The sequence below is a fragment of the Sinocyclocheilus grahami genome, unplaced genomic scaffold, assembly GCF_001515645.1.
Source record: "Sinocyclocheilus grahami isolate Dianchi unplaced genomic scaffold, SAMN03320097.WGS_v1.1 scaffold692.1, whole genome shotgun sequence".
Classification (NCBI taxonomy): Eukaryota; Metazoa; Chordata; class Actinopteri; order Cypriniformes; family Cyprinidae; genus Sinocyclocheilus; species Sinocyclocheilus grahami.
Genome location: NW_015505871.1, coordinates 1,201,905 through 1,211,344, shown reverse-complemented (window position 1 = coordinate 1,211,344; position 9,440 = coordinate 1,201,905).

Below are 9,440 nucleotides of genomic sequence, written 5' to 3'. Positions count from 1 at the left end.
CGCTCTAACACTAGCACCCTCTATTCTATTTCTATTCTTAAATTTGTTCTTATAAAAAAGCCTCTAACACTAGAATTCCCTATTCTTTTTCTATTCTATATTCTTGTTTTCTTTTTCTTTATTATAAAAAATGACCCTCTAACACTAGCACTCTCTATTCTATTTCTATTCTTACATATTTTCTTATAAAAAAGCCTCTATATTTGAACAACCTCTATTGTTCAAAATTGTTTTTGTTATAACTTTGTCGCTAGCACGACCACCCCAGACTTCTGATAAAAATGTAATAGCTCCTGTTGGACTAATACAAACAAGGAACTTCATAGTATTATGTGATTGCTCATTCTTGCAAACTAGTTGGCCTCTCAGTGAACACTTCAGTACAGTCTATTATACATCTAACTTTTTGGAAACCTGTAGTCTTGAAGAGGGTGGGGAGATTTCTTCTGATTTCTTTTCTGAATGGCCACCAGACAAGGCATTGTAATTCTTTAGCCATCACATCGAGCCATTCATGAAAGATGTTTGAGACAGTTCCACAACTCACTTTGAAGCGAAAAGCTAGGTCTTGATGAGTTAAGCCTAGACGAAGCTTCATCAGGACCACAAGAAACTGCTCGGGAAGGGTAAGTATGGTTGATGATGCATTCCATATTGATGTCAGGTAAGTGAGGAGGGTGAAAAACACAGAAATAGATGGTAGACCAGTGTAAAAATTAGTGTGCTTGTCATCATTTAAAATAAAATCGGACAGACTGACAAACATATGATCTTGTAGTTGTTTTTCTTGAGATTCCAGTTTCTTCTCCAGTGAAGCCATTTTTCTTTTTAATTCAATGTTTTCATTCTGTAGCTGGTCAATGTCTGCCATTGACAGATCTGTACCCACAGCAGTGCATCCTTCTTCAGGGTCAGCCTGTGTGACTTCTAAGGAAGGTGAATCCATGGGCTCAACCACAGATGATCTCCTCTGACTCCTCTGTGAACCATCAGTGGTGTTTTTGTGTGCGAATATTGATGGAACATAATCAGGACGGCATGGGTCCACTGATGGTGCACCTAAAATAAAACAAGTGACACCTTGCTGAGCATCATACATCCTTTGCATAATCCATCAATGTTCTGGTTACATGCACATTTTTGTGTAAAAAATTAATTCTATGATATTGCTTAAAAATGATTAAAACATTAGTAGCCTACAATTACAATGAAATTAGATCAAAGTCAAATTTATTTGTAGCACTTTTCACAATGCATTGTTACAAAGAAGCTTTACAGATAAAATGTATCAGTGATAATGTAGTAAATTTGTCAGTGAAAATGTAGTGAAAGTACTTATTTAGTAATTCATTTAAAGCTTCATTAGAAAAGCTATGCGTTATTGTATTTGTTGTCCCCAGGGAGCAAGCCAAAGGCGACTGTTAAAATACTGTCTTATAGTTCAAATCGTAGCTAAAGCGAATCAACTATTACATTGAGGTAACGTTAATGTGTAAAATTAGTGTATACAATGTTATCTACGTGTGTACCAATAAATGTAGCTAATTAATAACTATTGCAGGCTTGTTACTGGTCAGCTAGCTAATATCTGTCGCTTATCATGAGTTTGTTACCTGTAATGAAGTGAGTGTTACAGATCCTTGAATTCTTGCCTGGCAGCCAAGCCTCTCTTCGCACAGCGGTTATCCATGCTTACCGTCTCGTCTGAACTTTAGGAAACCGAAACATTTGTATTCTTGACAAGGCGTTTGTTCCAGAGGTCAGGTTGCATCTCACAGCACAACAAGCTGAGCCCAACTTCGGTCTACTCATCACCTTAACTTTAACTGCGTTTGTAGTCGGCGCCATATTACTGGAGAGACCACTGATCCATATATAATAACTATGTAATATTATATATTGACCGATAAACAAACACAGACCGGAAGTTAACTTAGGGCCAGACACGTGACCATGGTAACGTGCGTGCGTTCGATGAAACCGTCTATATAATAATAGATAGAATAATAGGTAAATGCTAAAATACAAAGGTTCATACTGTCAGGTTGACATTCAGGACAGCAACAGCAGAACCATTTAAAGCAATAATGGCATTATCAGGTCAGTAAAAACTTTATTAAAACTTTTAAATAAATTAAATGATATTAACACGATTTGGAATTCGTCTATCAGGTTGTGATTTAGTGATAACAGTGAGAAATCCTGAATCATTGTAACTCTTAATTACATAAAGAGAATATTGGTACCATACCATATAATAGCAAAGTCTTTGGTTCTAGTCATTATGATACACAGTACAGTATACAGCTGTAGAATACAGGTCAACAAATATTTATAATCATGATTAAACTGTGCCTTTCAGGTCAGCTACTGTACATTGTCAACTGAGTGCTGTAACGATAATACCTTGGTAATGCTGAACAAAACACACTGCAATGTTTTACATAAGTACTTTTCATGAAATAACATCAAATAAGTACATTTGTTTACATTTATTGATAAAGGCAAACTAAGTATAATATAATTTTAGGAATAATGGTCAGAAGCAAGAACAAGGAACTTACTGAACTCCTCTTCTTTAACTGGCCAGAACCAGATCTAATTTGTTAAAAGAAAAGACACTTAAAAATACTATTTTTTTGTAGTAATAGACAGAAAAGGTCAATAGAAAATAAAAAGGTTGACATTTTGTTACTAGTTTGGTTACAACCTATTGAAGCAATGTTAGACCTTTCCTTTCCAAAGCCATGTTCACTTGGTATGAAAGCATTGAGAGCATCGGGATTCAGAATAAGATGGCTGTATAATTTTGTCAGTGATTTAAAAGTATATAATTAGATATAATGAAACATATTCTTTTAAAAGCATACAAAGAGGTTATTGTCTGCTCATGCTTAAAAATTTGCCTTTAAAAAATAGATAGTAACTCTCCTGTGCATGTGAGATGCTTACTTTATATAATTACTTAATATAATGATATTAATATGTTTCTGAATTATAAAACTCCCTTTTAAATATAAAGCTATTCACCCATGAATGAAGATCCTGTCATAATTTTCTCCCTCATGTCACTCCAAACCGGCATGACTTTATTTCCCTTTTAAAATAAGACTTTTGGAAAATAAGAAGAACAGCAGCATACATCAGAACTTTCAATGAACAATGATTTGTAGTCAAATTTGTGTCTCAGAATTTCTGAAGCTTGAAAGACAGCAGCCTTCCACATCGCTGTTTCTTCTTTTGTGCTCCACAGAAGAAAGAGTTGTATGTGTTTGGAATGGCGTGAAGATGAGTAAATGATGACATCAGGAGCAGGAATAATAGGAGCAGGAGCAGGAATAATAGGAGCAGGAGCTGGAATAATAGGAGCAGGAGCTGGAATAATAGGAACAGGAGCAGGAATAATAGGAGCAGGAGCAGGAATAATAGGAGTAGGAGCTGGAATAATAGGAGCAGGAGCTGGAATAATAGGAACAGGAGCAGGAATAATAGGAGCAGGAGCAGGAATAATAGGAGTAGGAGCTGGAATAATAGGAGCAGGAGCTGGAATAATAGGAACAGGAGCAGGAATAATAGGAGCAGGAGCTGGAATAATAGGAGCAGGAGCTGGAATAATAGGAGCAGGAGCAGTAATAATAGGAGCAGGAACAGGAATAGTAAACTACATTAATGAGATGTATAAACAAGCACAGAAAAATATCAAATGGGAGGCTTTTAGACGAAGCATAATAGACTGGGGGAAAAACATGCTAAAAGTAGGAGCAGCAGCAGTAGCAATAGTAACATGTAATGTATGTAGTATGTATGTATGTACATGTATGTAGGAGCAGTAATAGCACATTGATTAAAATAATAGTAATAAATATACTAATAAAATAATAGCAGCATTAAAAGGGAAACAGGGGCTATAGGGCACAGTTATTCTGATTCAGTGACAAAAGATCTTATGTGAATCTATACATTTGATTATTTGAAGAGACATGTCAATTCATCTTGAAAACCTGGCATGAGTTGTTTGAGATAATTAAACTTTCTGAGTATATACAGTATATTATATATTGATGATTTCATCTGTTGTATTATGACTGTTAAAAACATGGAAATACATCTATCTTTTTTCTTAAACCTCCTAAACAAAATTGCTATATCCTAGTCTAGACACAATAATTTCTGGAAAACAACCCACACACACATAAATCTAATTTCAGATCAATCTGGTTTATCTGGTTTGTTGAAACAGATTGCACATGACACACTGTAAACTATTTCTTAGTTTACTTAACTTTTTAAGTTATCTTTTTACTTTGACTCAGTTAAGTTTTATTTACTTAGAATATTAGGTATTTCAACTTGACTAATTTAGTTATTTGAACTGATAATGTTAGTTTAGTTGGAATAACTTTATTAAAGTAGAGTGAGCTGACTTTTCAGACCAAAATTCATGTTAATTTGACATAATCTGGTTTATTTTCATAGGTCAGCCAAAAAAATTATGATTTCCCATTTAAATTAATTTCTGCAGCTGATATCAGCCATTGAAACATATTAACTGCAAATAAATCGTATCAATTAAATTTTTCAAGATCTCAGCAGAGGATGATTAAACAACTCCAAAAACAGCATTACCATCATCACCTATTACAGATCAGTTTGCCTTAATTTCTTTCATAACTTGTTTCTGAGAATTAAAAGAAGTTTAGGTTTTCTAGTTGTCAGGTTATTTATTGAATATGTTTCATCTGAAAACCAGTGCAGACCAGATGTGCCATTAAACACCAGTGTGTCAGTGGCTTCTGTGCATAAGATCCCATGCCATTTAATATTAATACCACTACTGGATGCACAAGTTTCAGGAGTGATATCCGCATTTAAACATGGGATTCAATCTCGAAACTGAAAGACTGCTCAAAAATTGCTAGTAAAATTTCACAAATAATTACAAAGAAAAGGCATCTTACACATTGAATGTTGAAGTAGAAAAAACTAAAATAGTGCTTTCTTGTCAAATATACTCCAGTAATCTTCAAGTGACAAAAGAATATGTTTTCACAATTTTTGGAAATTCCAGTTTCCAGTAAACTTTGTGCTGTGTTTTACTTTTTTTGTCTTTTATATTAATTTATTCTTCATTCATTCATTTATAATCATGTTATTACTCCATTTAAGCATATAAACCTTTATAATAATCATTTAAATACTCATTTCATTCATATATTAGTTATATAGTTACTAGTATTATTTTTACATTGTTGTTTAGTCGTATGATGTGTGGTTTCAAGGGCTGTTTCTTCTCTTCATGAATAAGAGATAAGAGGAATGTTTATGGAAACTCAAGGTTTATGGGATGTTGTTGTGAAGCGGTTTTGGTAAAACACTACTTGTTGGATTTGTGTCTGAGCATTGAAACATACGCAACTATTATCCAATAAACCCTGCTCCTGTTTATCATCACTTCGTCTCCTGCTTCTGCTCTCCACTGGCTTTGCTCAGTCAACTTCTTGCTCAGTCAAAACTCGTAGAGTTTTGGGTACCAGACAAGACTTGTTCTTAAAGGTCCCCTGAAATGCTTAGAAACACGGAGCATTACTCTGTGTTGACGTCATTTTAACTGAAACAGGAAGACAGGGCGGGACATATCAAGCAGCCCCGCCCCTTTTTAAAATAGCCAATAGCGTTCGTTTATATCACAGCTTGGGCTAGAGCCGCTCAGAGCCGCTGAGCTCCGTAAAGCCGCAGGGTATGCCAGCCACAATCTCATCCATATTGCCATAAAATATAGCATTCTGTGTAGAATTCAAATAGCTCCGATAAATTGTGTGGTCTGCGCCGACTCGCGCCGTGTGTGCGTTGCGGTGGTTAATGTGACACAGCGCAAAACCAGACTTCTTTTCTTCCTCAATGGAAAGCATATTTACACTGTTTGAATCGTTCCCTGTCCCCTATATAGTGCATTACGTGCCATTCACTGTACAGAAAATACTAATTCTGTGGACAAGTGACCGATTTCAGCCGCGGCTTCAGCGTCTATTTTATAGTGTAGGGGGCGGGGCTTCGGATTCTAGAGAGCGTTTGATTGGACAGAAAGTTTGATGAGAAGCTGAAGTACGATGTGACGTCAATAAAATCGTTGAGCCATTTTGACGGAAGTGACGAACTGCAAGCTTTGAATGCTTATATCTTCTAAATGCGAATTTTGTCACTGTTTTGGAGCACACTGCCTTATAGATAACCTTAAGACTAACATATTGATACTAACACCCCAAAAACTTTAATTTTGATTTCATGGGGACTTTAAGTGGTTTTTGGTATTAGAAAACTTAGTTGACTAGTTGTTCTGTTACCAGACATTTTCTGGGCTGGATCTCATATTTCTGGTGTGGAGGCATGATAATTTACAACTTAGAAAAAAACTGAAGTCCATTTAACATAGGACAGTAGGAGACAACTAAAACATAAAATAGAAATTAATATCTTTGAATGAATGGAGAGAGCGAGTATAATATCTTAAAAGTATATTATTTACAACTTTTTTTTTCAGCAGAAGAACAAAAACAGTGCATGAATTAACACAAACCTCCATTAGAGTGAAGTATATACAGTATATGGCAAAAATAGAAAATAAACACAATAAGCCAAAAACATGAAACATTATGTAGTGTAAAACATTCCCACACACACAGGTGACACAGCGGCTTCTGGAAAGTGAATGCGACAACATAATTCACTGTGAATGATCATTAGTTTCATGTAAAACTTGTGTAAGTCTATATAAGTCTATATATCCTCACTGACAGAAACATGTGTGTGAGAGAGACTCCTGTAATGAAGACGGGTCACAGCCTTCTAATGAAGAAAAGCGGATCTCTTATCAGAAAGACTGATATAACTGATGTGCTCATTGAGAGGCAAAAGTCTGCATTATTAATACTCAGATTATCTTACACACACACACACACACACACACACACACAAAGAGGCTCCAGCATGATGCATAATACATCACAATCTGTCTGACTTAAAAACAAAACGACTGTAGTAAGCAGTTAAAAAATGATAAGATCTTTAAATAATTTTTTAAGAAGTTGCAAAAAGTTTTCTGCACTCAGTATTTTTATTTTGTCTTCCATTACAAATATAGGAATAGTTCACCCAAAAAAAAGAATAATCCACAAGTAATCCACACCACTCCAGTCCGTCAATTAACATCTCGTGGAGCCAAAAGTTGCGTGTTTGTAAGAAACAAATCCATCAAGACGTTTTTAAACTTCAAACCGTTGCTTCTGGAGTCCTGGAAATACGAGTCCATAATAATCCAGTGAAGAAGTCCATCTGCTGTTGTCTCTCACATCAAAATCCAGCCACATATTAGTTTAGAGCTGTTTAAACGCTGCTTGATCTGTGCAGATTTCTCTCCTGATTCACACCAGAACACTTTTTCACTGGAGGAAGCGTTATTATGGATTATGGACTCAATGTATTTTAGTTAAAAACGTCTTAATGCTGGATGTGTTTCAGCTTTTGTCTTCTCCAGATGGACTGGAGTGGTGTGGATTATTGTGATGGTTTAATCAGCTGTTTGGACTCTCATTCTGACGGCACCCATTCACTGCAGAGCAACCATTACTGAGACACTGATGCAATGCTACATTTCTCCAAACCTCATCTACTTTCTCATCTACATCTCGGATGCCTGAGGATGAGCACATTTTCAGCACATTTTCATTGCTGGGTGAACTGTTCCTTTAAATCGAGATATGTTTATTTAAAAAGGAAAATGACTCTTGGTTTGTTTGTTTTTTTTAAATGACCAAAATTAGGTGAATTTATGACATAAACAAGAAAAAATCAGCCAATGGGGTCAGAAAACTAATATTGTTTTCCCTTTGAATTAAGTTGATTTTCCTGACCCCACTGGCAGATATTTGTTCTTGTTTTAAGCATAAACTCATTTTGATACTTAAAAAAAATATATATCTTAAGTCATTTTGCTTCTCAAGTAAATATATCTTGATTTAAGAATGTTTAGATATTTGTACTGGAAAACAAGGCAAAAATACTGGGTACGAAAATAATTTTTTGCAGTGTGAATTTATGGGGTTTTATTGTGTCAGTAAAAAGTGGACAAAAACTCAGCAAAACATGGATAGTGGAATATGTCAAATAGTCCAATTAAATATGGCGTCTGCGCTCTACTCTCTCACCTGACTGTCACACCAATCAGTTCAAGGTGCTTTCCCGATGATGAGGATGCTCATGAGGAAGACCATGATGAAGAATATCCACATGAAGATTCGGTCCATCACCTTGGCGACCTTCTTCCATTCAGCCACTTTCAGGCACGTGGCCTTTTGCTCGCGGAAGCAGCTTGCGATATATTCAACATTCCGGACCAGCTTCGGGTCGCACCCGAGAATTCCACCGCTGCAGCCGCAGTAAACACTGGGGTCAATGGTCAGCGTGAAGGCAGCCGATTTGTCGTCGTCGGGACAGCAGGGGGGCGGAGCTCCTTTCGCTTTCTCTTTGGGATGGAGCTTCTGGTTCTGGTTCTGACCGTGGAAGGACTCGGATTCCTCCCTCTGTCCGAACGGAGATGCGCAGCTCTCGCCAACCTCATAGACGAAGAAGATCTTGGACATGTAGTCGATGATGAGGACTTTGGCCCAGTACGGCACTGGTTTGGCCTCGGCTCCACAGAAATGAATGTTCATGATGAAGATGGTCAAAGCAGTGGACGCTGTGACCATAGTCATCGTCGCTACGTAGTATTTACCTGACAGAGAGAGACGTCAATCTCTTTTTTGCTACATTTTGTCTGTGTTCAGAGTAGAAAACTAGAGAATTAAATCAGAATTCAAAATTAATATGTAATTAATTAAGAAATTACTTTATGAAATATGATGAAAACTTCAGATTTTTATACATTACCGTTCAAACGTTTGGGGTTAGTAAGATTTTTTATGTTTTTGAAAGAAGTCTCTTCTGCTTACTAAGGCTAGAATAAAATTGTGAAATATTATTACAATTCAAAACAGCTGTTTTCTATGTGAATATCTGTTCAACTCTAATTTATTTCTGTGATCAAAGCTGTATTTTCAGCATCATTACTCCAGTCTTCAGAAATCATTCTAATATGCTGATTTGCTGCAGGAGAAACATATCTGATTATTATCAATGTTGAAAACAGTTGTGCTGCACAATATGTTTGTGGAAACTGTGATGCATTTTATTTTTCAGGATTCTTGATGAATAGAAAAACTCAAAAGAACAGCATTTATTTGAAATATATTTTTTTTTGTAACATTATAAATGGCACTTTTGATCAATTCAATGCGTATCAATTTTCTTAAACGTCTTAATGCTGGATGTGTTTCAGCTTTTGTCTTCTCCAGATGGACTGGAGTGGTGTGGATTATTGTGATGGTTTAATCAGCTGTTTGGAC